The 24,797-nt window shown below is 42.2% G+C and overlaps 1 protein-coding gene across 2 annotated transcripts in view; it reads left to right on the top strand.

The window, feature by feature from the left end:
* The first annotated feature begins 3,827 nt into the window (after positions 1–3,827).
* The window catches only part of Itch (itchy E3 ubiquitin protein ligase), a 96,688-nt gene continuing 75,718 nt past the window's right edge, over positions 3,828–24,797 (top strand). The window contains exons 1-3 of one of the 2 annotated variants that reach the window (XM_028775247.1): positions 3,828–3,932; positions 8,525–8,601; positions 22,239–22,441. The gene's annotated coding sequence lies outside the window, so the exon portion shown is untranslated. The remainder of the gene's footprint in view (positions 3,933–8,524; positions 8,602–22,238; positions 22,442–24,797) is intronic. The other variant, XM_028775246.1, reaches the window with a different exon arrangement.

The raw sequence follows: 24,797 nt of genomic DNA, 5'->3' as shown, positions 1-24,797 counted from the left end.
CTTCATAGTAAACGTTAATCGTGCTGACCTCCCAGCTGGCGAGAAGCTTCAGCCCGTGTTAAGCTATTCGCTGCCCTTTCATGTCTTACGGTTTTCCTTGCCTTTTATCCTGACTCAGGACCCAAGACAGAACCTGTGTAACTCATTCTTCAAATGAGGAAACAGCCTCGAATAAAGGAAGTGATGTCCTATAGCTGTAGGGGTCCCCTTCCATACTCTCCAGGGTCCCATGTAGCTTAGGCTAACCCAGAGCTCAGTATGAGGATAAACTCACGATTCAGCTAGCTCCACCTCTCTGGTGCTGGGATTTATAGGTATATGCCACTAGGTTAAGCAAAAGGCTGGTTTTCAGTATTTTATCTTGTGTGTGTTTCTCCTTCACGTGGGTTCTAGGGATTAACTTTAGGTGTTTAGAGATGGTAGAAAGCTCTTTGCCCACTGAGCCATCTTTCTGCCCCCTACCCCCTTGTTTTTGGAGACAAGGTCTAATGTACCTCAGACAGGCCTCAAACTCCTTATGGAGTAGCCAAATATGGCTTTGAACCAATCCTCCCATCTCTACCTCCACACTGATAGGATTACAGACAGACATGCACCACACTACACATGGTCTATGTGGTACTAAGGATGAAGGGCTACATGGCAGGCTAGGCAAGCATTCTACCAACTGAGCTCCATCCTCAGCTCACTGGCCTTAGGTCTTAAGTGGTCTCTAAATCCAGATATCCGGCTCTCAGGGGAGGTCTCTCTCCATTAATACAGCTTTTCAAGCCTTCCCTGCCTATGGCAATTGAAAGTGGGGCAAATCCAGGCAAGCTAGGGACAGCAGCATGACTAAGTGTTCTGTAAGGAAAGCCAGTAAGGGACAGGTGGCAAGTGGGCCAGCAGAGTCTTTCTGAACTCTTTTCAATTCTGAAAGGAGCTTCCTTCTCTCCCTTTCTTCTCTTCCTCCTCCTCATTTCTTCCTCCTCTTCCTCCTCATTTCTTCCTCCTCCTCCTCCTCGTTGTCCTCCTCCACTTCATCTTCCCCTTCTTCCCCTTCCTCCTCCTCCTCCTTCTTCATCTTTTTCCTCCTTTTACTCATCCTCCTTACCCTCTTTCCTCTTATCCCTCTTATGATCTTTCAGACAGGGTCTTATTCTCCTCAAGTTGTCCTCAATCTCACTATGTAGCTGAGGGTGACCTTAAGCTCTTCATCCTGCTTCTGTCTTCAAAGATCAGTTGTAACAGGCATGTAGCCCCATGCACATCTGGGCATCCCCTTCCCTTGCCTGTGGACAGCTCTTTCAGACTTCAAGCCTTTGCTGTAGCAAGGGATGGTTCTTTCCTGGCATCCAAAGCAGATGAAAAATGAAAGTGGTTTGAGGTTTTATTAACCACTGTTTTTGTATTTTAGTTTTTCAGTCAAGCCAAGATTGGTGTGAGTTCTGAGTCAAGGAACCTGAGAGCCAGAACCACAGAGCATGAAAGAATGAGGAAATGGCCTGGCTGTGATTTGCTGCCTTGACCAACACAGTTTCTTGGAGAACCACCAAGTACCTATTTTGGATCTGCCTGAATCTTCACCAGGTCCTGGAAGGTGGGCTTGTAACATCCTGGCAGGAATGAAGACCTCAAAAGAGATACTTGTACACCTCTCATCAGCTATCGAACTATTAGGACAAGAGAACCCCTCCTTCTAGGAGTCTCATTCTAGTGTAGGAAAAGGTTGGGGCCCTGGAGCCAGGCAGAGGAGAACTTGTCTCCCACAAAGATTTCACATAGTTCTGACAACTTACCAAACTACTTTTCAAGAGAGACTGTAGTCCAGACAATGATTGTAAGCAAGACCTCACCTTAACCATGACTACTTAGTTATGTATGCCCGTTGCCTTCCATTTCAACCTAAGCTTCATGACAGGACCCTAAAGTTGGACTTGAGGGGCTCACTGGACCTCTGCTGTTCTTTTCACCATGTTCATATTACAGGAAATCTCCTTTGTTTGCTTGTCAAGATTATTTTCTCTGGTTGGCTTTTTGGGGCTAGATGGGCCTTGTAGATAAAGACTATCTGGAACTAGATGACTTGGCTTGGAATCTTGGTTTCTGGCTTAGTGATCTCGGGCCAATTAGTAATTTCCTTTATATTCAGTTGTTTTCTGTATAAAGTAATAAAATACATTTATAGTATAAATAAAATACATATATAGAATAGTATTTTGTTAAAATATCTTATAGTGTTCCTGGCGACAAGAATCATCTGGCATGCTAGTTTAAAAACAAAACAAAACAAAACAAAACAAAAAAACCTAACCCAGATTCTCCTAGAGCACCCCACTCTCTCAATACTGGGGATAAAATCTTGGGCCTCATCAATGCTAGGCAAGTACTCTATTAGTGAGTTATATCTTGAACCCTTACAGCATAGTTCTTAATGGTGCAAATATTGGTTGGAAGTGCAGAAGAAGTTTTAAATACTTAACAAAACAAAACAAAAACCCTCAAAAACCCAAACCCAGGGTTTCACCATGTAACCTCAATTGGTCTAGAACTCTCAAGATATGTAGACCTGGCTAACCTTGAACCCACAGTGATCCATTTCTCTATGTCTTCTCGCTGAACCTGGAGCTTGCTTTGTGGTCTAGGCTAGTTGACTAGGGAGCTCCTATGTCTGCCTGCCAGTGCTGGGGGTCTGCGCCAGCTTTTATATGAATGTTGGGGGTTCAAGCATCCTTGTGCTTTCATGGCAAGAGCTTTTACCCACTGAACTATCTTCCCAATCCAGAATCTTTTTTGTTTAATAAACTCAGCACATAATTCATAATATGATAGTTTCAAAGGTATTTGAAAAAGTGTAAGTGACTTTCTAGATGGTTCCCTTATGAGGAAACAGGATAAACAATAATAGCAAAGTTTGCTAATTATCAAGTGCTTAAGTAGTGCCTCTCTTATTACTACTGCACAGCCTTTTAACTCTCACAAACACCTCCATGAAGAAGATTGAGGGTAGGCTTGGATGTGATTTGCCTGGGTTAAGAAATCCTACACTCGCCGGGCGGTGGTGGTGCACGCCTTTAATCCCAGCACTTGGGAGGCAGAGGCAGGTGGATTTCTGAGTTCGAGGCCAGCCTGGTCTACAGGTTGAGTTCCAGGACAGCCAGGACTAAACAGAGAAACTCTGTCTCGAAAAAAACTGAAAAAAAGAAAAGAAAAGAGACCCTACATGCAGTTTAATTTAAGCATCTGAAAAGGTAACTAACGGTATTTTTTCTCAGTTTTGTTGTAAACGTTAAGAAGTATGCTTTTCAGTTTTTAGAACTCATGCGGCGTTGGCGCGTCAAGCTGTCACCCTCCTAAGAACGCCCTGTCAAAAGGTGGAGAAAGGAGAATTTGAACCCAATCACTGTAACTCCAGAAGGATAGAACCGGCACAGTGCTTCATAAATTATGATTCTAGCTGTCAAGAGCATCAGTAGAGAACGTGTTAAAAATGCAAATTATAAAACATCCCCTCTCCCCCACTCCGTCCCAGATCTACTGAGTCAGAAACTGGCGTGGAGCTCTGCAGTCTGTTTTAAAAAGCTGTTCAAGTGATTCTGAACGGCGTTTGGTAACAGTGTTTAGACGTTCTGGTGGGAAGAAGGGGTTAAAAGGAAGGAACGAAGGATGGAAGGAAGAAAGGAAAGGAGAAAGGAAGGAAGAAAAAGAAGGAAGAAAAGAAAAAAGCCCTGGAGCTGTAGAGAGCAAGGCTAATGTCCACTTCACCTGGAGGTGAGGAAAAATGATTTAGCAGGCTGGCGCGCAAGGCCTGCTGGGGCCTGTAGTCCGGACTGCTCCTAAGAGGACGCGCCTGCGCACTAGGTGTGAACTAGCTCTAGTCGCTGTAGTCGGGGCTCGGGACCGGCTGCCATCTTAGCGGAGGGACTGAGGAGTCGTCGCCGCCCCGAGTCCCGGTAAACACCCGCAGGCAGACTGGGGTCATTTCTGTGGCTTGGAGGGAGCTTGGATGAAAAGGCATGGGGAACGCTAAGGGTAGAGGAGTGTGGCGCTCGAGTCGGGGCTAGATCCGGGGCTGCTCTTCCCACTGCCGGTGTCCGTGGGGGGCGCCCGGAGAGGCGGCTGGTGGCCCGAGCCGGGTGGCGGGTGGGTCAGCAGGTCGAACCGAACTGCTAGTGCTTGGCCAAGGCGCCCGGAGCCTGTGGCCCCGCGATCCCCAAGTTGAGATAGAGCCGAGCCGCGGCGGACGTGGGCAGGGTCCAGCCCCGCGTCCCGCTGCCGCGCCCGGGGGTTCCTCTCTCGCGGCCCGGCCTACGCTCGGGGCCCGGTGGCAGCGGCCCGCCCGCGCGACGTGGCCCTTTGAGGGGCGGCGGCCGGGCCCACCTGCCACCTGGCAGGCTCCTCCGAGACTTTTCCAAGCTCCCACTCGCGGAGGACATTCCCCAGTAGCTGCCTCCCCTTCTGTCTTGTACTTCCCTCCTCCCTCCATTGTCCCCACTCATGGTGGTCCCGGCCCAGGCCGGCGCCACCGACTTTTGCAGACGTGGAGCTGTCACAGGCCTACCCACTGAGAGCGTACTTTTCTTTAGCAAAGAAAAAAGTAGAGGTGAGCGTATTCGAAAGGTGGAAGCCTGATGAGGGTAGGACTTTTGAATAGAAGACTCGAGTTTTGAGACAGTTCCTGGCTGCAACTTCAAGAGAGAAAAAATATATAAGGGTCAGCGCACCCGAAGTAGGCATTGGGCCTATAGTCAGAGATGTGACCAGGTGAACTTGCAAAATTCACGGTTCCCCAGTCACTTGTTTTCTTGGCTGTGTTAGAATCCTGATCCTGTACAGTCTTCTGCTCCTCTGTAACAGCTGCAGTGAACTTGTTCTAAAGGGAGGGTGGGGAGAAGAGTGAGGTTTTCTTCTTGTTCAAAGTTGACAGAACACACTCTAGCCACCCATCATTGTACTCTTAAGTGGGTGCTTCTCCTGTATCCTTATCTTATGGAAGTAGGTAAAGGCTGTGTATGTTCACTCCCAGGATTGGCGCAGGGTTTGGTTCTCATCTGAAATAAAGTCTTTTGGGGGCAAATTTGAGATTCAGCCTTGTACATCACATGTTTACTTAAGGCTTAATTTTGCAGTTTTAGAAAAGATTGAAATTCTCTTTTGAACAGTGAATATACTTTGTGTGAGTTCAGGGATTCAGTGTTTAGAATAGATGTCAACAAGGATATAATATGAAACCAAAAGCAAATACTAATACTAAAACCTAATACTTTTTTACTAGAGTAAGTGCTACATTCTTAAAAAAACAAACAAACAACAAGCTTTACTTAAGAGAGACAGATGATTCTTGGTCCCAGAATTTTCCATTAGCATAATTACAAGAGCTTTTAATTTTTTTGTTTTTGTTTTGAGACATGATTTGCTATGTATCTGACTGGATTAGAACACACTATATGTAAACTTAGGCTGGCATCAAACATCATTCTGTCTTCCTGCCTCTCCCTCCCAAGTGCTGGAATTAGAGGTACATACCACCAGAATGGGCTCAGGAGAAGTGTTTAGATTTGTTTATTTGTGTGTATGTGTGCATGTGCACACTATGACTTGAGTTGGAAGTCTGAAGATAACCTTCAAGAGTGTTTCCTTTTTCCTGTGAGTTCTAGGGTTCAAACTCAGGTCATTGGCTTGCATAGCAAGTGGCTTTACTTGTTGAGCTATTTTGCTGGACCAGGAGAGATTTTTGAAAGTAGAGTTTGCAGCTCAGTTGGTAGAGCACTTGTTTACCGTATGCACAGCCCAGAGTTTATGGCAGCATTGGGAAGTGAGGCCAACCTGGACTACTTGAGACCCTTTTAAAAAAGTAGATGTTCTCAGGTCTCATTTTTTGAGGTTGATTAGCGGATCTGGATTGGCTTCTATCAGTTTATTTACAAATGTACTGTAGGTGGTTGGGATGGTTTGGGGAACACTGAAGCAAATAATAGTATGGTTGTAACAAGGACAGCACAAAGTGCTGATAGAGGAAGTGGAAGTGGCCAGTGTGGGAATTGTTGAGAGAAGTGGCAAAGTCAACAAAGCAAGTTCCAGGCCATCAGAGCTACATAGTGGGCCCTGGCTCAAAAAAGGTTTTGTCTATGGACCTGAAGTTCTAGAGCAGTGGATCTCAAACTGTGGGTTTTGACCCCTTTGGCAAACCTCTAGCTCTAAAAATATTTACATTGTAATTCATAACAGTAGCAAAAGTACACTTATGAAGAAGTAGCAAAAATAATTTTATGGTTGGGGGTCACCACAACATGAAAAACTGTATTAAAGGGTTGCAGCATTAGGAAGGTTGAGAACCACTGGTCTAGAGGATGTGTAGGAAATATGGCAGAGGTGAAGAAAGGGAAGGTAGTGCAGAAAGGAAATACCTTAAAGCCTTGAGGCCTGTGTCAATTGGGAGGAATGTGGGAGAAATGGAGTTCAGTGCGCAGGAAGCAGTGGAGGAGAGCATTATGTGACACAAGACCAGAAAGGGAAAAGGAGCCTGTTCTGGAAAAGCTCTGAGGACAGTGCTAACTCTCTTGAATTTTATGTTGTGAGAGATCAAGGTTTTTGGGGAAGGAAGTGGTGTAAGTTGGTGTTTATTTTTAAAAGATGGCTCTGATGATAAAAGTAAAAGGGCCAGAGTGACTGTGGCAGAAGTCTCCCTTGTGACAGGCTGGCCTTGGGGGGCCTTGTTACGAGGTTGGGTGTCCCATTTTCCTGGTATAATAGTGTTGCTGTGGTTTCGGATAAGGACTGTTCTAGGGCTGGTCTGAGCGAAGGCTTCCTTTTCTCTCAGAGTATGTTCATTAGCATCTTTGAGAAATTAGAATCAGATCAGTTGCAATTTGGAAGAGAACTTGAGTTTTGGACTATAATTGATTACTACGTTGGTCCATGTTTGGTCAATGTGTTTTCTAGTCCCAGAAGCGTGGTACTTGAGCTTTACATTTGGAAGAGATTATCTACTTCATAGTGGCAAATATTTTTTAGGTTGTAGGCCAGCTTTGATTGGAAATAGCTTCTGGAAATACTGTTAGGGAGGATTCTGTCCATTGTGGCTCATGCCTCTAATCCCAGCACCCAGAAATCTGAGTCAGAAGGATTGACAGCCTGGGCTACACAGTGAACTCCAGGCCAGTCAGCTTCAGTGTGAGGACCCTGCCCCTCCCCAAAAGTTGATTCTGATTGTGTTAGTTCTCTGGGGAAGTATGTTATGATTGATGTGATATCTCTAGTGAACAGTTATGTAACAGGTAGTATGTGTGTATGTACATGCCATGTGTGTGTGTGTGTGTGTGTGTGTGTGTGTGTGTGTATATATATCATATTTACTTACACTGGCCCAATCTCTTAGCTTTCTGTTTTTGTCTTTGAAGACAGGGTTTCAATATGTAGACCAGGCTGGATTTGAACTCACAGAGATCCATCTGTTCGGTTTACATAGCTAGTTCCAGGCCAGCCATATATACACAATGAGACCTTGTGTTTAAAGGAGAAGAAGGAAGGAGAAGGAGAAGAAAAAAAATAGTATTTTATTTAAAACTAGTTAAGGGTCAGAGCTAGATTAGAACCAAGTGTTACAACTCTGGTATTCTTTAGATTACCACAGTGAATGGATGCTGCTAAGAGCATCTGTGTCAGATGAGAAAACAAAAGCAAAGGTGACTTCTAGCCCATGCTTATTTATTGTTTAGATAAGAGTTTAATGAAGAGTTTTAGCCTGGACATGAGTTTGGTTTACCCCCTTTGACTCAGGAAATTGAGTTGGTACTAATAGGAAACTGCCGGTCTTCAGGTTCTCTTTCCTTTCTTGTGCTTTCCCTCTCATAGCTTGGGGATTGGCTCCATTGTAAGAACTGAGGCAAAAGTATTTAAGTTTTTCTTCTTTCTGTATTTATAGTGCCTAGCCAAATTATGGGTTCATAATAAGCATTCAGTAAAGACATGCTAATTTTTGTACTGTAAATGATACTGGTTTGAGGTCAATATAGATAAGTAAGACACTCACAGAATAGAATTGTGGCCTTCTATGGTTGAGAGGTTTGCCCTCAACTGAAAATATTAGGTTACAACTATTCTCATGAATAACAGCACTGATGAGAAGCTGTTCTGGGGCCTGTCCTTCTGGAGTCTGAAATCAGTGTTGTTGGGAAGCAGCTGCCAGCTTAAGGTCTTTTGCAGCTTTTTAAAACTAGTAATACTCAGAGACTGTCCCTAGGAGTGTCTGACTTGTAGGAGTTGACTTTGCAGTGGCCTTTATAGAGAGAATATGTGTGTATATGGCCATCCTGAGTTTGCAAATATCATCATATCCAAGTGGATATTATCCAGTACTGTGCACAAGTCATTTCCTCAGAAGTTGCTGCCTTATCTTACTCATTCTTTATAAGGAAAATCTTTCTCATGGATTTTTTTGAAGGCTTTATATTGAGGGAAATAAAGACCCTGTTTTGTGAGGTTCCCAAGGTTATTTCTCTGTTTAACCAGAGTACTTTATTAATGGACTCTTCTTCTCTTCCAGGTAACATGCATTTCACAGTGGCCTTCTGGAAACAACGCCTTAACCCTAAGAAGTGACTCAACTATTGAGAACTTCAGGTGTGGTGACATTCCTGTGAGAGACATTTGGGGGCAGTATGGAGCAGAGGGCATGTCCTGCTCATCTAACCACTACTAAGAGCTTTGTGGGCAAGAATGTTAGTGGTTACATCAATTGCTTTTTCACTTGTGCTGTGTTGTAAATATTTATCTTCTTAAACATGTCCAGTCATATGTGTGTGATGGTTAAGAAGCGGAGGAATTGCTGAGCAGTGGTGGTGCACACCTTTAATCCCAGCACTTGGGAGGCAGAGGCAGGTGGATCTCTGAATTCGAGGCCAGCCTGGTCTACAGAGGGAGTTCCAAGACGACCAGGGCTACACAGAGAAACCCTGCCTTGGGGGAAAAAAGAAGTGGAAAAATGAATAGGAAGACATTGTAGTATAGTGCAGAAATAGGAAGAAAAGATCTGTGCTCTGGTTTTGCACAGACAGCCTATGTAACTTTCTTAGTCCTACTGGACTCAGGTTGTCTTCTTCTTTTGTTGTTGTTGTTTGTTTGTTTGTTTGTTTTTGTTTGAGACAGAGTTTCTCTGTGTAGCCTTGGCTGTCCTGGAACTCACTCTGTAGACCAGGCTGTCCTCGAACTCAGAAATTCGCCTGCCTCTGCCTCCCAAGTGCTGGGATTAAACATGATGTTCTAAAGTACAACCCCAGCACTAAATTAGTTGGGTGTAGTAGAACAATCCTGTGTTCCCAGGACAGTCAGCAGTTCAAGGTTGCCTTTGGCAACATAGTGAATTTGAGGCCATCCTGGGATACAGGAGACCTTGTCTGGGGAAAAAAAAGGGAAGAAAGTTAATTCATAGCTTAAAACATCTAAATCTAAGAGGATGAATTGATACTCTTATTATAAGGAAAACATTGCAAGATAGAGTCACTTTAAGAGGTCAAGAAAGAGTAGAGCTGGGGTGGTAGCACATCCCTTTACTCAGGAGGCCAAGGCAGAGGCAGGCAAATATTTGTGAGTTTGAGGCTGGTCTGGTTTACATAGCAAGCTCTAGGTCAGCCAGTGCAACATAGTGAGACCCTGTCTCCTTAAAAAAAAATAAAAAAAACAGAATAGAGAAAGATTAGGGTGTATGTGTAGAAAGGGTATAAAATGAAGTTGTGCAGGTGTATGAACTGTCAGGTAAGGAAGCTGAAGAGAGAATTTTGTAGTATTTGCCCAAAGGAATTACAGTCATTGCCTCTGAGAAATATCTGTACTGCTATAAGTTTGTTGCAGTATTATTTTTAATAGCCAAGTTAATAGAAACAGACATGTCTGTTGATAGACAAGTGAGTAAATATGAACTATGTATATATACTTTATACATACACATAATACAATGCCTATAATGTATATTCATAATAGGAAGTACTACTTGGCCTTAAAAAAGAAGGAAGACTGCCCATTTGGGATAGCATAGATGAACCTGAAAGACATTATGTCAGGTAAATTAATATACAGATGAATGATCTCACTTACATATAGAATATAGAAAAGTCACTCTTAGAAATGGAGAAAAGGGTGTTTCCAAGAATTAAGTACAGAAAATGGGAGGATGTTGGTCAAATGATACAAACTTAAGAGTTAAAAGAGGGATAAAATTTGAAAACCTGCTGGCCATAGTAGTAATACCTGTAATCTCAGCTCTTGGAAGACTGAAGTAGGAAGCTTGTGAATTTGAGGTTACCCTGGGTACCTGGCAAGGTTTTCTCTCCCTTTAGCCCCCTCAGAATCTAGTAATAATAAGGTACTTGAAATTAACTAAAAGAGTAAAATTTGGCTGTGGAAATGGCTTGGTTGGTATAGTACCTGCCTTGTAAGCATGAAGATCTGAGTTTGGATTCCCAGAGCCCACCTAAACAGCCAGGCATGGTACTGGCACATACCTATACCTCCTACAGTGGGGAGTGCAGAGCAGAGGCCAACCAATCTCTGAAGCGTATTCATCAGCCAGCCTAGAAGAATGAGCTTTAGGATGAGTGAGAGACCCTGTCTCAAAAATTAAAGGCATAAAACTGAGGAAGAACCCGGGCAGTGGCTTATGGAGCCACAGCTATGTAGCTGTGTTAAATATGCCCTCTTCTCTGAGTCTTACCTTTTCCTTTCCTTCTATTTCTTCCCAGAGCATGCTTTCCCTGATAGTCTGGCCTTTCTTCCTCTTTTTTTCTATGATGTTATAACCCCCTTCTCACTATTAGCCGTGCTAATAGTGCTACTGCTTGTCCATCTCATGCTAACCTCCATTGCTGAACATGTTGATTTAAATAGCATGTTTTTTTCTCTTCCTCTTTGTTAATTTCTTTCTCTTGACAGCTGCCAAAATTTGTAGCTCGCCTGTTCTGGGGTTTTCTTTTAAATTCTAATAAAATTACTCTCAGGCTTAAAGGGTACATCTGTTAATGCTATTGTCTATACTCATGTACACAAAGTACTTATATACCATATGCACAAGAACATGGATGCATACACACACACACACACACACACACACACACACACACACACAGAAAGAGAGAGAGATACCAAGAGAGACCAAGAGACCAGTGAGATGAAGCAACAAACAAACAAACAAACCCCAAAAAACCCATGGTGGAAGGAGAGAACTGAGTCCTAGAAGTTGTCCTCTGATTACCATATGTACACCCACACTCACATACACATACATACACAATGATTTATATATATATATATATATATATATTTTTTTTTTTAAGAAAGGATGGCATCATGGCACAGGCCTTTAATCCTAGCTCTTGGGAGCCAGAGGCTGGCAGATCTTTGTGAGTTCAAGGCTAGTCTACATAGTAAGTTCTAGGACAGCCAAAGCAGGAGGATCAGAAGTGTAAGGCTATCCTTGTTTACATAGCAAGTTTGAGGCAGCCTGGACTATCTGAGATCTTGTCTCAAAAAGATACACACACCAGAAAAAGAAAAAGAAGAAAAAGAATCAGTCCCTGAGGATTAGTGCCTAACTACAACCTTGAGACAATTAGTTGTCAGTCACCATCATCAATGTCTCTTTAAACACACTCAGGAATACTTTGTCTCCACCATGAACATTAATGTTTACTCTTCTCTCATCTGTGTGACCTTTCAATTTAGTTTGTCTTAACTAATCTCCCTATAAATGCTTAAGACAGAACAAGGCTTGGTTGGCTTCTTAAAGGCATCTGATTTGCTGCAATCAAACTTTTGCTTAAATATGCTCTTTTTGATAGTTATGGAGAAAAAGGAAGTAGATAATGGTGTAATTTGTGACGGAAGTGGTAAGATGGAGAAGAGGTAATTAGAGTGCAAAGAAGTTTCAGATTGGTACAAGGCATAAAAATGAAATATGTAGCCAGGCAGTGGTGGCGCACGCCTTTAATCCCAGCACTTGGGAGGGAGAGGCAGGTGGATTTCTGAGTTCAAGGCCAGCCTGGTCTACAGAGTGAGTTCCAGGACAGCCAGGACTATACAGAAAAACCCTGTCTCGAAAAAACAAACAAACAAACAAACAAAAAAGAAATATGTAGATTTTAAAAGGGGGAAAAAAGAAGGTGTTATCTGCAATAAAGAAGCAAGTTAGCTTCCATTCCTTCAATGATGGTCTAACTTACCAGAAAAAAATAAAAAATAAAAAGTATCCTAGTACTGTGAAAGACTTTCTGTTTCCAAATATCTTAAAATGTTCCTTAAAGTATCCATGTTACTCCAGCTCACAAAACAGTCCTTTTTGGAAAGATACCTGGGAGACTTGTGTTATAGTTTTTGTCTTCTATAATCTGCAGTTGACTTAAATCTGTCAGGGTCTTACATCCCCAACCTCCAAAATAAAAGGTAGAGAGGAGGAGGTATGTTGTCTTCTGTTTTAAACTTTAGCACGAAGACTTGAAGGAAACAAAGCATAGAAATGTTAGTGAGTTTTGTTATTTTTTTGAAACAGGGTTCCGAGTACCCCAAGCTGGCTTCTAAGTTACTATGTAGCTGATGCTGGTCCTACACTCAAGAGCCTTCTGCCTTTACCTCCCAGTGCTGGCATAACAGACATGGATACAATACTGGCTTAAATTGATAACACTAACCAAACGCTTATTGAGCTGCTGCTGTGTTAGGTCCCAAGGGATACTCAAATGGAAAATAATTCCTCCTGCATTAAGAATTTTGTGGGGCTTTTTGGGGGGTTTTGAAGGGGGGGTCAGGAAAACAAAGCTACTTGCTAGCAGTTACACTTCAATATAATAAATATCATAAAAAGATTGCATGGCATTGAAATTTAAGATGTTTATTTCATGTTTCTTGGTTTCTTTAACATAGCTGAATATATTCTAAGTAACATTCTGCTAATTATCAGCCTGGGCTGTATTAATGAGATGTGGGTCTGAAAGTGTAGGTAGAGGACCACCCAGCATTCACAAAGACTTTAGTTTGGCCCGCAGCATGACACAGTGATCCCAGCGCTCAAGAGGATCAGAAATTCATGGTCATTTTTAGTTATATAGCAAGTTTGAGCCCCTTGGGACTACATGCGACCCTTCTCAAGAGAAGAAAGGAAGAGAAAAAAAGAAAGAAGAAAAAGCAGTATCTGCTAGTAAGCAACTTGCCATTTCTCTCCATGTCTAGAAACTTTACCCTAATATTTAGACATAGTTTTCTATCTTAGAAAAGAGAAGCATTTTCATATCATGCTATTTATAGTAACGGCAGCGTATTGAGCTTAGTTCTTACAAAAAGACCAACAGTGGCTTGCTTTCTTTCTGGTATTTTGTTTTGTGTGTGTATGTGTATAATGAGTGTGCACATGTGTGTGCCTAGAATGGCAGAGGACAGTCAGGTGTCATATCACTCTGCACCATATGCCCCTAACAGATTCCTCAGAGATTTAGAGTTAGGCTGGCTGCTGGCAAGCCCTGACAGTCCTCTTGCCTGTGCTCTCCACAACACCAGAGTTCTGGGCTCGGCTGTGCTTAGCTTCTTCTGCAGGTGCTTAGGTTTGAACTCAATTTTTCGTGATTGTGCACAATAAGTGTTTTATCCACTAAACCATCATTCAGCCCCACAATAAACTTTCTAAGGAAATAGATACTGTCTTATTTGGGTTTCACATTTTATGAAAAAAAAACTTGTTTGTTTTTTGAGACAGGTTTCACTGTGTGTGTAGCCCTGTCCTGTAACTTAACTCTGTAGACCAGGCTGGCCTTGAATTTACAGAGATCTGCCTGTCTCTGCCTCCTGAGTGCAGGGATTCAAGGCGTGTACCACTGCTACTCAGCAAAACTTTTTTTATTACATTTATTTATTTATGCGTATGTGTTGGGGTGGGGTTGGGGTGTTCAGTGCATGGGTGCTTTAGTACATATGTGGAGGTCAGAGGACAACTTGCTGGAGTAGGGTCTCTTCACCCTGTGAGTTTTGGGGATCAGAGTCAGGTTTTTGGATTTGGCAGTAAGCACCTTTATCTGCTGTCTGCATTTAGGTAAAATAATTTACTTCTTAGTTATTAGTGTAAGTAAGGACAGAGCTCTAAATGCAGTCTTGATAATAGAAAGGATGCTAAAGGTTCACTCTATAGAGGTTAACTGCTTTAGAGTTGGAGAGATTGGGGTTTTCATAAATTGGCAGTATGACCTTGGACAAATTGTTTAACCTTTCTAGGGAAAACATTGTAGACGTAGGTGTTTGTAAGAGCTAGAAAAACGTTTAAATCTGTAAAGACAGATCAGAGTGAGACTTTGTGAACTTGGAAAGTCATTGGCTCATTGTGATTATTACCAGGTTTTGTTTGTTTGAACAGAGTATCATGTGTTGTAGATGGGCTTTTGTGCTCTCTACATAGTAAAAAAATGACCTTGGACTTTAAAATTTGTGTTGTGTAAGGGTGGGGTCATGTTCTTGTGGAAGTTAGAAGACTTATATTTTAGAGTTGTTCTTTCCTTCCACTGTTACATGAGTTCCAAATACTGAATGCAAGCTGTGAGGCTTGGACAAGTGCTTTATCTCCTGATCCACTCACCAACCCCCATGACTTTGAACTTGTTCATCCTTTACTTCCTGAGCTCTGGGATTACACCATGTGTACTACTTTGTGGTATTGTGCATTGAACCCATGAACCCAGGGCTTCTTAAGTGAAAGGCAGGCACCATGTCTGCTGAGCGACATCCCCGTCCTTCTATGTGCCTTTTGAGCCTGTCTCACTTGGAAGCCCTGGATGGAATGGTCCACATGGCGGTCAGTCCTTCTGTGACCTCTCTGCTGTGATTACAAGCTTGACCCACCATAGTTTACCTTTTAAATCTGAAGACAGGGTCTTACTTTGTAGTCCAGGCTCACCTTGATTTTAGATCCACCAGTCTAAGTCTTGTGAATGGGATTTAGGATTGATTACAGGTCTGGATTGTGGGACCCAGTAGGCCCAGGAGTTTGATTTTTTGTTTGTTTTTTGTTTTGTTTTGTTTTGATGGTTTCATGCAGCCCATGCTGGCCTCATATTTTCTATGTGACCTTGAACTTATTTCTGATCCTCCTGCATCTGTTTTCTGAGTGCTGAGATTATAGGAATATGCTGCCACAGCTGATTTATGTAGTGCTGGAAATCCAACACAGGGTATCAGGCATTTTAGGCAAACATTCCCAACTGAACTCTACTCTCAACTCAAGCTAAGATTTGTCGTCCCCCCCCACGCTCCCCAAGGCAGGATTTCTCTGTGTAGCCTGCATGTCCTGGAACTCAATCTCTGTAGACTAGGCTGGCCTCAAACTCAGAGATCAGCCTGCCTCTGCCTCCTGAGTGCTGGGATTAAAGTGTACATGCTTTTATACAGCACAATAATCCATTGCTAGCCACCATGCCTGGCTTTAAAGGTTTGTTACACACACACACACACACACACAGATACAACACCTCAGTAGGTAAGAGTATACATCTGCTATTTAGCCTAGTTTAGACGTTCCACAATATATACAAACTTCAAAATATTTTGTATGTTTTAAATGTATACTTTTTAGTCAACTGAAATATTACTTAAGGTTTTAGAAAAAGCTACAAATGTAGTGGTTACAGAAACTAAAATGTTTTCAAGATTAGAAAAATAAATTGTGAAATATAAGTAACAAAAGCCTAGGGACATGGATCCAAGTTGTTCTGTATGACCTGCTTATAAGTAGAAAGGTGACATGAGTTTATTTTAGCCAAATCACAAAACCACATATCAACATATTTAATAATACATTGCTATGTATGAGGTAACTGAGCTACTGAAAGCTATAGATTTGACATTTTTCTTTTGTTTTTATTATTTGTTTGTTTGTTTATTTATTTAGATAGGGCTTGCCCAGAATTCATGTGTAGACCAAGCTGACCTTGAACTCATACAAATTTGACAGGATCTTCCTGAGTGCTGGAGTTAAAGGCATGTACCACTGTGCCTGACTTGTTTTTTTGTTTGTTTGTTTAAGTTTTTTTTTGAGACAGGGTTTCTCTGTGTAACAGCGCTGTCCTGGAACTTGTTCTGTAGACCAGACTGGTCTCAAACTCACAAAGATCCAGTAGCTCTGCTTCCCAAGTGTTGAGATTAAAGGCATGGGCCACTATGCCTAGTTTTATTTTTTATTTTTTGAAACAAGTTCTCAATATGTAGTTTGTGCTGACCTGTAGTCTGGGTTGGCCTCAAATTCACTCTCTTTCTCATCTGTCTTACAAGTGCTAAGATTCCAGGAATATACCACTGTGCCTATCAGATGTTAACAGCATTCCTAACTTTTGGGTTGACGAGGGTAGTTATTTACTAAGCTTATAGTACTTCCCTCAGGCTTTGCCTATGTCATGAGAAGTGGAACTTCTGCATTGCATGGTAGTTTTTAATGTTAGGAAGAGCCCCAAGACTCTTTTCCACAGGGACAGTGTATTGTACACCCCCAGGAACAGTACACTAGGGTTTTTCTTACTTCAGTCAGGCTGACATTCATTTTCTTATTTTCCTCTCTTAATAATAGCTGTCTTGATGGGTGAAAAATGGTGTCTTGTGGTTTTGGTCATATTTTTTCTAAGCATCTTCTCAAAAATTTGCTAATTTTATGGATTTTTGGCAAAATGTTCAAGTTGAGTGCTGATTACAGATGTGTGCTGTGTACCTGGTGTATGTGACATTAGGACTCAAACCTTGTATTTGCTAGGATGAGCTACATGCTCACTGGCAGAGTCTTTTATTTTTAAAGATTTATGAGTATGAAGTATGAAGAGATGATCAGAAACAAGCACTTCTTGAGAGCCAGAAATTGAACTTGCTGTATTTCTGAGTTGTATAATCTTACACAGCTGTTTGAAGAGAACAGCATCTGTAGTATTGTTGCGTTAGTTATGTGTCTGTGAAACATACCCAATCCTTTAAAGCCCCGTAGTGAATGAGTCAGTTATTCAGAGCCAGAAACAACTGGTAACAGTAGCTAATACTACTACTTTTCTGTAGGATTTGATTTTCTGTAGTATTAATACTACTGTTCTCTAAGAAGCCGTTTGGGGTATTGGGAAGAATTTGTCTTCTGGAATACTAAGTGCAAGTTTGTATTGTAAGGACCCAGAAAGAGGACCCCAACTCAAGTCCCAATTAGCGCGCACCCAAGGAGACACGAGAGACTGACTTGATGCAATGGCAAAAGGCAGTTTACTAACAAGGGCCCTTGGATCGAAACTCATCCCACGCAGGGGAGAGAATTTCGATGAAGACCCCAGGAAGTTTAGAACTTTTATAGGGGGAGGCACAAGGGGGAAGGGAAAAGTGGGAAATTCAGGTGCGATTACATATGATTGGATATTTCAAACATCAGCACTTTGCGTAAGCAATCATTTTGACAGGTTGGATGGCCCACTATTTTTGACCATGAAGCCTCAGACCTTCTAGGATAAACACCAGGTGGCCCATTACTCACTTGGGCATGTTTAGACTGGTCAAGATATGTCTTTGGTTGTTTCTACATTTCTGGTCACCTTGTCCCTAGAGGGGCTTGATATTTTCATTATGGCTACTCTCAGTAAGCTCAGCAAGCTGTCCTGCGGTCTTTGCCAAGTTGTTTGTGGTCTCTGCTAAGCTGTTTTAATTTTTACCCTTACAGTATTTGCTATTTTCTTGCCTGCTGTGACAAAATACCTACAGAACAGCTTACAAGAGCAAAGTTTTATTTTGGCTCACTGTTTAAAGGGATGCAGTCCATTGAGGTCACAAAGGTGTAGGAGTAGAAGTTCGAGGGGTCTTGGCAGTTAGGAAGTAGAGAGGGAGCTGAAAGGATGGTGAGCACTTTGAGCAAGGTCTTGACTCCAGATGCCACACGACTTTTCCAAACAGTGCCATGAGTCAAGGACCAAGTGTTTAAACACACAACCTGTGGGGGCATTTTACATTCAAACTATCACAGAGTTTGACTCATCTAATTAATGTTAAGTGTTAGACACTGCTGCCACTATAAGCTGTTTTCTTTATTGTTGAATCTTGAAAGTTGCAGCTCCCTGTTTCTCTGTATTGTGACATATGCTTTAGAAACTATGCTATTTTATTAGAAATGGTAAAAGCGATTCCAGTGATCTGATATTGTTTTTGTGGTGTTTAGAGCCAAGGTTGCACTGTTGTGGGGAAAGAAAGTGGTTTACATTTTACCTCCCTACTTCGTGGGTTTGCGTTTACTCCCTTCCTTTTCTGGGGAAAGATGCCAATGGATGTGTCTTTTTGGTACCTTCAATTAAGAACATAGAGGCTTCTATTTAATTATTTAAAACTTAAAGTAGATTTAATTGTCTAGAAATAGAAGGCATACTTATAGGTGATAACTAGGCTCATATGACAAGATATTTTCTGTCTGTTTTCTGCACTTTTCTTTGCTTTTCAGGAAGATATTAAATTAATTTTTCCTCTGGCATTATTGTAGACTTTTCCTTTTACAATAGGCATTCTTTGTATCACAAATAATAAATGTCTTTCTCAAATGATAGGAAGTATTTTTTCTTTCTATAATTCTTTTTATATTATATCCCACTCACAGATTGCTCCGCTCCCTCCTCTCCTCTCAGTCCCACCCTTATAAATCCCTCCCCCGTTACCACCTCCCCTTCTCCTCAGAGAAGGGGAAGCGACCCCCCCCCCCCCCGAGTCCCACCCCACCCTGGGACATCTAGTACTAGCAAGACTAAGCACCTCTTCTCCCACTGAGGCTCAATTAGGCAGTCCAGGGAAGGGAAGGGATCCAATGGCAGGCTACAGAGTCAGAGACAGCTCTCCCGACCCCATTTGTTAGGGGACCCACATGAAGACCAAACTGCACATCATCTACAAATGTGGGGGTGGCTAGACCTAGCCTCTACATGCTCTTTGGTTGGTGGTTCAGTCTCTGTGAGCCCCCGTGGGCCCAGGTTAGTTGACTCTGTAGGTCTTCTTTGGTATCCTTGACCTCTCTAGCTCTCAATTCTATCCCCAACTCCTGCACAAGACTCCCTGAGCTCCAACTGATGTTTAGTTATGGGTCTCAGCATCTATTTCCATCCACTGCTGGATGAAGCCTCTCAGGAGACAGTTGTGTTAGGTTCCCGTCTGCAAGTATAGCAGAGTATCATTAACAATGTCAGGGGCTGCCCATGGGATGGATCTCAGGTTGGACCAGTCATTGGTTGGCCATTCCCTCAGTCTCTGCTCCATCTTTATCTCTGCACATCTTGTAGGCAGGACACAATGTTTCTAAAATGATAGGTAGTATTAAGAATTAACTCTGGCCAGGCGGTGGTGGAGCACGCCTTTAATCCCAGCACTTGGGAGGCAGAGGCAGGCAGATTTCTGAGTTCGAGGCCAGCCTGGTCTACAGAGTGAGTTCCAGGACAGCCAGGGCTACACAGAGAAACCCTGTCTCGAAAAACCAAAACCAAACCAAACCAAACCAAAACAAAACAAACCAAAACAAAAACAAAAACAACAAAAACAAAAAACCTCTAATTTAAGATTTTTAAGATTTTAATTGACAAACTCATAGGCAATAGATTAGATTTAGATTCAAACTGGTATTTTCCTTGGTTCTAGCACAGTGATTTACTAGGTAAAATTGTAGATTTTTCAACTATTGCAGTTAATTGTGAAGACTTTTTTTGGTTTTTCAAGACAGGGTTTCTCTGTATAGCCCTGGCTGTCCTGGAACTCACTCTGTAGACCAGGCTAGCTTCGAACTCAGAAATCTGCCTACCTCTGCCTCCCAAGTGCTGGGATTAAAGGCGTGTGCCACCACTACCCGGCCAATTGTGAAGGCTTAAAAAAAAAGCATATATGCCTCTCTGCACTTACGAGGCTTTTAAGTTTGCAATCAGAAGACAACATACCTAAGACCCTGTCTTAAAAAAGAATTATATGGCCGGGTGGTGGTGGTGCATGCCTTTAATCCCAGCACTTGGGAGGCAGAGGCAGGCGGATTTCTGAGTTCGAGGCCAACCTGGTCTACAGAGTGAGTTCCAGGACAGCCAGGGCTACACAGAGAAACCCTGTCTCGAAAAACCAAAAAAAAAAAAAAAAAAAAAGAATTATATGTAAAAAGTCATCCCCCACCCATAGGAAAGTCATGCAGAGGCATCCATCTGTATATCTCACAAATTTTAGACCTACAAGATGGAAGCACAGCTGACATTTGGCTTAAAAATGTAATATTGCAGGGGTTTGGAGAAATGGCTCAGTGGTCAAGAGTTCTTGCAGTTTCAGTTCCCAGCACTCACATACTAACATATAACCTTCTGTAACTTCATTTCCAGGGGATCTGACTTTTGTGGCCACCAGGTGTGCATGAAATGTATATACATACATGTAGGTAAAATATTCAAAAATAAAAATAATACCTTATTTAGAAAAAGAATCAGTGTTGGGAATTGAGCAGTGGCTCAGTAGTTCAGAGTGCTTCTCCAGTTCAGTTTCTAGCACCCATGGCTGGCAGCTCACAACCACCGTAACTCCAGCTCCTAGGGATCCTACACCCTCTTTGGGTTTCCATTAGTATCCCCACACACCTGGTATATACTCACACAGATACACATACACATGAAGAAAAATAAAAAGTAAACTTTCAAAACAATTTAGTGTCAAAGAGGAGTAGGTAGAAGAAATAAAAAGCTAGATCGGAAGAAGAAAAGGACATTGGAAGACATAAGTTACTCTGGCATCGAGATATGGGTAGAAAGGAGGCTCTAGGGAAAAACAGTGAGTCTTCAAGAAATCTTCCCAAGATGTTCACGAGGGGTAAGGATAATTTTACTTTCTAAAAAATGTTTTTGTAAATGATATTTTTATATTCTGTCAAGCCCATATAAAAGACACACAATCCTGGTATTTTCTTTACAAGCTGTAAGCCTAGATTGGGCAGGCTTTGAGCTATGCTAATTTATATCCCAGCCATATATCCCTTGTTACTTGCTGTTTCTCCTGGGCATGTGCTAATGGTCCATCTCCTCTCATGGAGCCTTCTTTCTTTGTTTCCTCTCTTTTCCTCTCTTAGTTTCTTCCCTTCTTCTCTGGTACTTCCTGTCACTTTCACTTGACCCTCATGCCCCGCCTTTCTCTACTGTCCCATCACAGGCTTAAGTCTTTTATTGACCAGTTAACTTGGGGACCAAGGTTTGCACAACAAAAGCTGTTGTACTTGAGAATTCACTTGTCTTGGGGCAACAAGATCTTGGGGTACAGAATTTGGCATTTGAATACACAGCAGCACCAGGCCAAGATTTCTTAATTTTTATTATATGCATATGAATGTTTTGCCTATGTATACAAGTGTACTCTGTGTGTGTGTGTGTGTGTGTGTGTGTGCGCACGTAGAAACTGACATGTGGTACTGGGAAGGGACTCTGGATCTTCTGCAAGAGCAGCAAGTGGTCTGAACCATAGAACCATCTCTCCAGCTCAATTTTGGTTCTTCTTTCTTTTTTTAATAATGGAAACAAGATTAATAACTTTTTGTGTGTTTTAGGCAGTGTCTCACTATGCATCCCTGGTTGGCCTGGAATTCACTGTGTGGACCAGCCTGGGCCTGAACTCAGAGAGATCCACCAGCCTTTGCCTCCCAAGTGCTGGTGTTAAAGTTGTTTACCAGCATGCTTGGCAACAGCATGTTTTTGCTCAACAAATTTGGAGTATAGTTTTTTGCATCTTTGGAATCAGCCTTATTAGGATTATACCGTCTTCATTCTTTACAGTGTATAGCTCTTGAAATTTTGAGAAACACATGTAAGAAGGGCTTTACTTTCCCTTTTTTGTAGTTATTTCTGGCTTCTTACTTTACCTCCTAGGAAACACTTGTGTTCTTCTGCCCTAACGATTTTGACCCTTTAAGAGTTCTATGTATGTGTTTATTTATGTAGAAATGAACACACACACACACACACACACACACACACAAAACAGTCATTAAAGAGGCTATGAATTTGAGAGTAAGGAAGGAGGTTACATGTGGAGGGATTGGAGGGAAGAAAGAGGGCCAGAAAATGATGTAATTATAATCTAAAATAATTTTTAAAATAGAGTATTATATGAAGTTAGTTTGTGTCTATCATCCTAGCACTTTGGGGCCAACCTAAACTACAAGTGTAACAATCTGCCAAAAGAAAAAAAGTGTTGTGTAAACAGAAGCAGAGGATATGGGTGTGTTGGTTTCCTAGGTCTGCTGTAACAGTACACGCTGGGCATGGTGGTTCATTCCTGCAGTGCCAGACTTTGGAGGCTGAGGAAGGAAGACTGCTGCAAATTTGAGGCCAGCCTGGACTATAGAGTGAGACTTTTATCTTGTAAAGCCAGAAACAAACATTCCCTCCGAAATTACCCTAAAGTTGTGGGGATGGAAACGTAATGTTTTGCAGTTCAGGTAAGAGTCCAGAAGTCTAAGACAGTATCTTAACCACTCAGAGAGGGGTGGCGGGGGTGGAGGTGGGAAATCTCATTCTATGCCTTTTCCTAGGTTTTGCTGGTTGTCTACAATCTTTGGTGTTTCTTGGCCTGCATATGATTCTTTCTCATCTGTGTCTCTGTTTCTGCATGCCAGTCTTTAGTGTCATCACATCATCTGCACTCTGCGTGTCCCTATGTCCAGGTGTACTGTATGGATTTTTGTCTCTACAAAGATCCAACAAGAACAGATAAAGTTACATTTTAAGGTTTTGAATGGATATAAATCTTGGGAAGGCGCACTGTTCAACCCATTCTTCACAGTCTTGGATATACACATGCACACACACAATGCTGTGACTTCATCCTAGGATCTTGAGTGTGTTGCTGAGGTTTAAACCTAAGGCTTTATGCATGCTAGACAGTTGTTTTACCACCAGTATAAGTATGTAAAAGTGTACATGTCCATGTGGAGACCAGAAGTTAATATTGGTGCCCCCCACTCCATCTCCACTGTTTTGAGACATGCTCTCTTTCTGAACATGGAGCTCATCAGTTGGCTACACCAGCTGGTATGTAAACACAAGGGGTTCTCCTGCCTCTGCCCATGCTACTCCCCCTATTTTTATGATAATACTAGAAGTTGATCTTAGGTCTCCTGTGTGTGCACATGCTTGTATTTGTGTGTGCATGTGAGTGTGTATGTGAGAGAGGGAGGGAGGGAGGGAGAGAGGGAGGGAGAGAGGGAAGGAGAGAGGGAGCGGGGAGATATGGTGTGTAGGTAGAGGTCAGAGGGTGGTACAAGTAGAAGAAGTTGGGATAATTTTTGGGAGTCCTCATTTTCTACCTTGAGGGAGAAGCTCCCCCCCGCTGCTGTGCTATGTACTGCTCACGCCTGTACTTCTAGTATTAGGGAAGGCTTAGGTAGGAGGATTGTTGGGATTTCAGGGCCATCCTGGATTACGTAGTGAGTTCTAGAACAGTCTGAACTGCAGAGTGAGATCCTGTCTCAAAACAAACAGACACAACAAGCAAACCAGAAAATAGGGTTGAGAGATGGTTCGGTACTTCAGAGTGCCTGTTTGACAATTGTGTCTTATGATGGAGCTTTGGAAACAACTTTACTTTTATTTCCACTGTATTCTGCTGGTCACAGAGGCAAGCATTCCACTGTGGGAGGGGAATTATATAAACACTTGAAGGAAGGCTTACTAGGGCTCATGTTGAAGGTTGTCTATCACAGCTCCTAAACTTCCAGCAAGTCCAAGTCTTTCTATATTTTCTTTCTGCCTTAATTGTGCCTAAATTCCAAGGGTACCAAACATTTCTTTCTTCTCATTCCCATGAATGTGTTTGTGCTGACAAGTTTCAGTACTTACTCAACAACAGTTGGTTTTAATTTTTTACTTTCTAACAACTATTATTAATTTGATTCTATTTAATTATTTGTCTGTATCTGTGTGTGAGTTATGCACTTGAGTGTGGTGCTCTTGGAAGTCAGGGACCTGGGACCCCTTGGAGCTGGACTTATAGATTCTTGTGAGCTACCTGGTGCGGGTGATGGGACTTGAACTTGGGTCCTCTGCAGAAGGAGTATACACTTTAAACTGTTGAACAGCTATCGCTCCAGCCCAGGAATTGGCTTCTTAGATAAAATGCTTTTTTTTTTCTCCACTTACTCCCTACTTTTCATTTTGTCAGTAATGATCACTTTTCTAAGTTATATTTAGCTTTGTAGAGTTTCTTAGTTTTGTAGGAAGATACTGATATTGTTTGTTTCATACTTTGTTTCTAATATTTAGTACTGATGATAGAACAAGAGCTCATTTGTTCTGTTGACTTTTATTACATTTATTTATTTGTTTGTTTGTTTATTGTGTATGGGCGCCCATGTTCCACTGTGTGTATGAAGAAGTCAGAAGGCAACATGTGGGAGTCTGTTCTCTCCTTCCACCATCTGTGTGCCAGGATCAAATTCAAGCTGTCAGGCTTGGCAGCCAGTACCTTACCTGCTGAGCCATCTTGCCTGCTGCTGCTGGTTGCTGTTAAGGAATTTAGTTAGTGTGTGTGTCTGTGACATGTATGTGTGTGGGCACCCTCAGAGACCAGAATGGATGGCCCTCTAACCTGCCACGCTGCGTGCAAGTTGTGCAGTGAGCTCCAGTTCTGTCAGTTATAAGTAGTTGTGAGTCATCTTACATAGATGCTAGCACCCGAACTCTGACCCTCTATCAGAGCAACAGGAGTGCTTGGCGACAAGCCAGCTCTCCAAGCTCCTTCACTGATATTTTATTTTATTTTATTTTATTTTATTTTATTTTATTTTATTTTATTTT

This window comes from Grammomys surdaster, unplaced genomic scaffold (assembly GCF_004785775.1).
Source record: "Grammomys surdaster isolate TR1022 unplaced genomic scaffold, NIH_TR_1.0 254, whole genome shotgun sequence".
Classification (NCBI taxonomy): Eukaryota; Metazoa; Chordata; class Mammalia; order Rodentia; family Muridae; genus Grammomys; species Grammomys surdaster.
The sequence above is the reverse complement of the archived record's forward strand: the minus strand, read 5'-3'. Positions and strand labels throughout refer to the sequence as shown.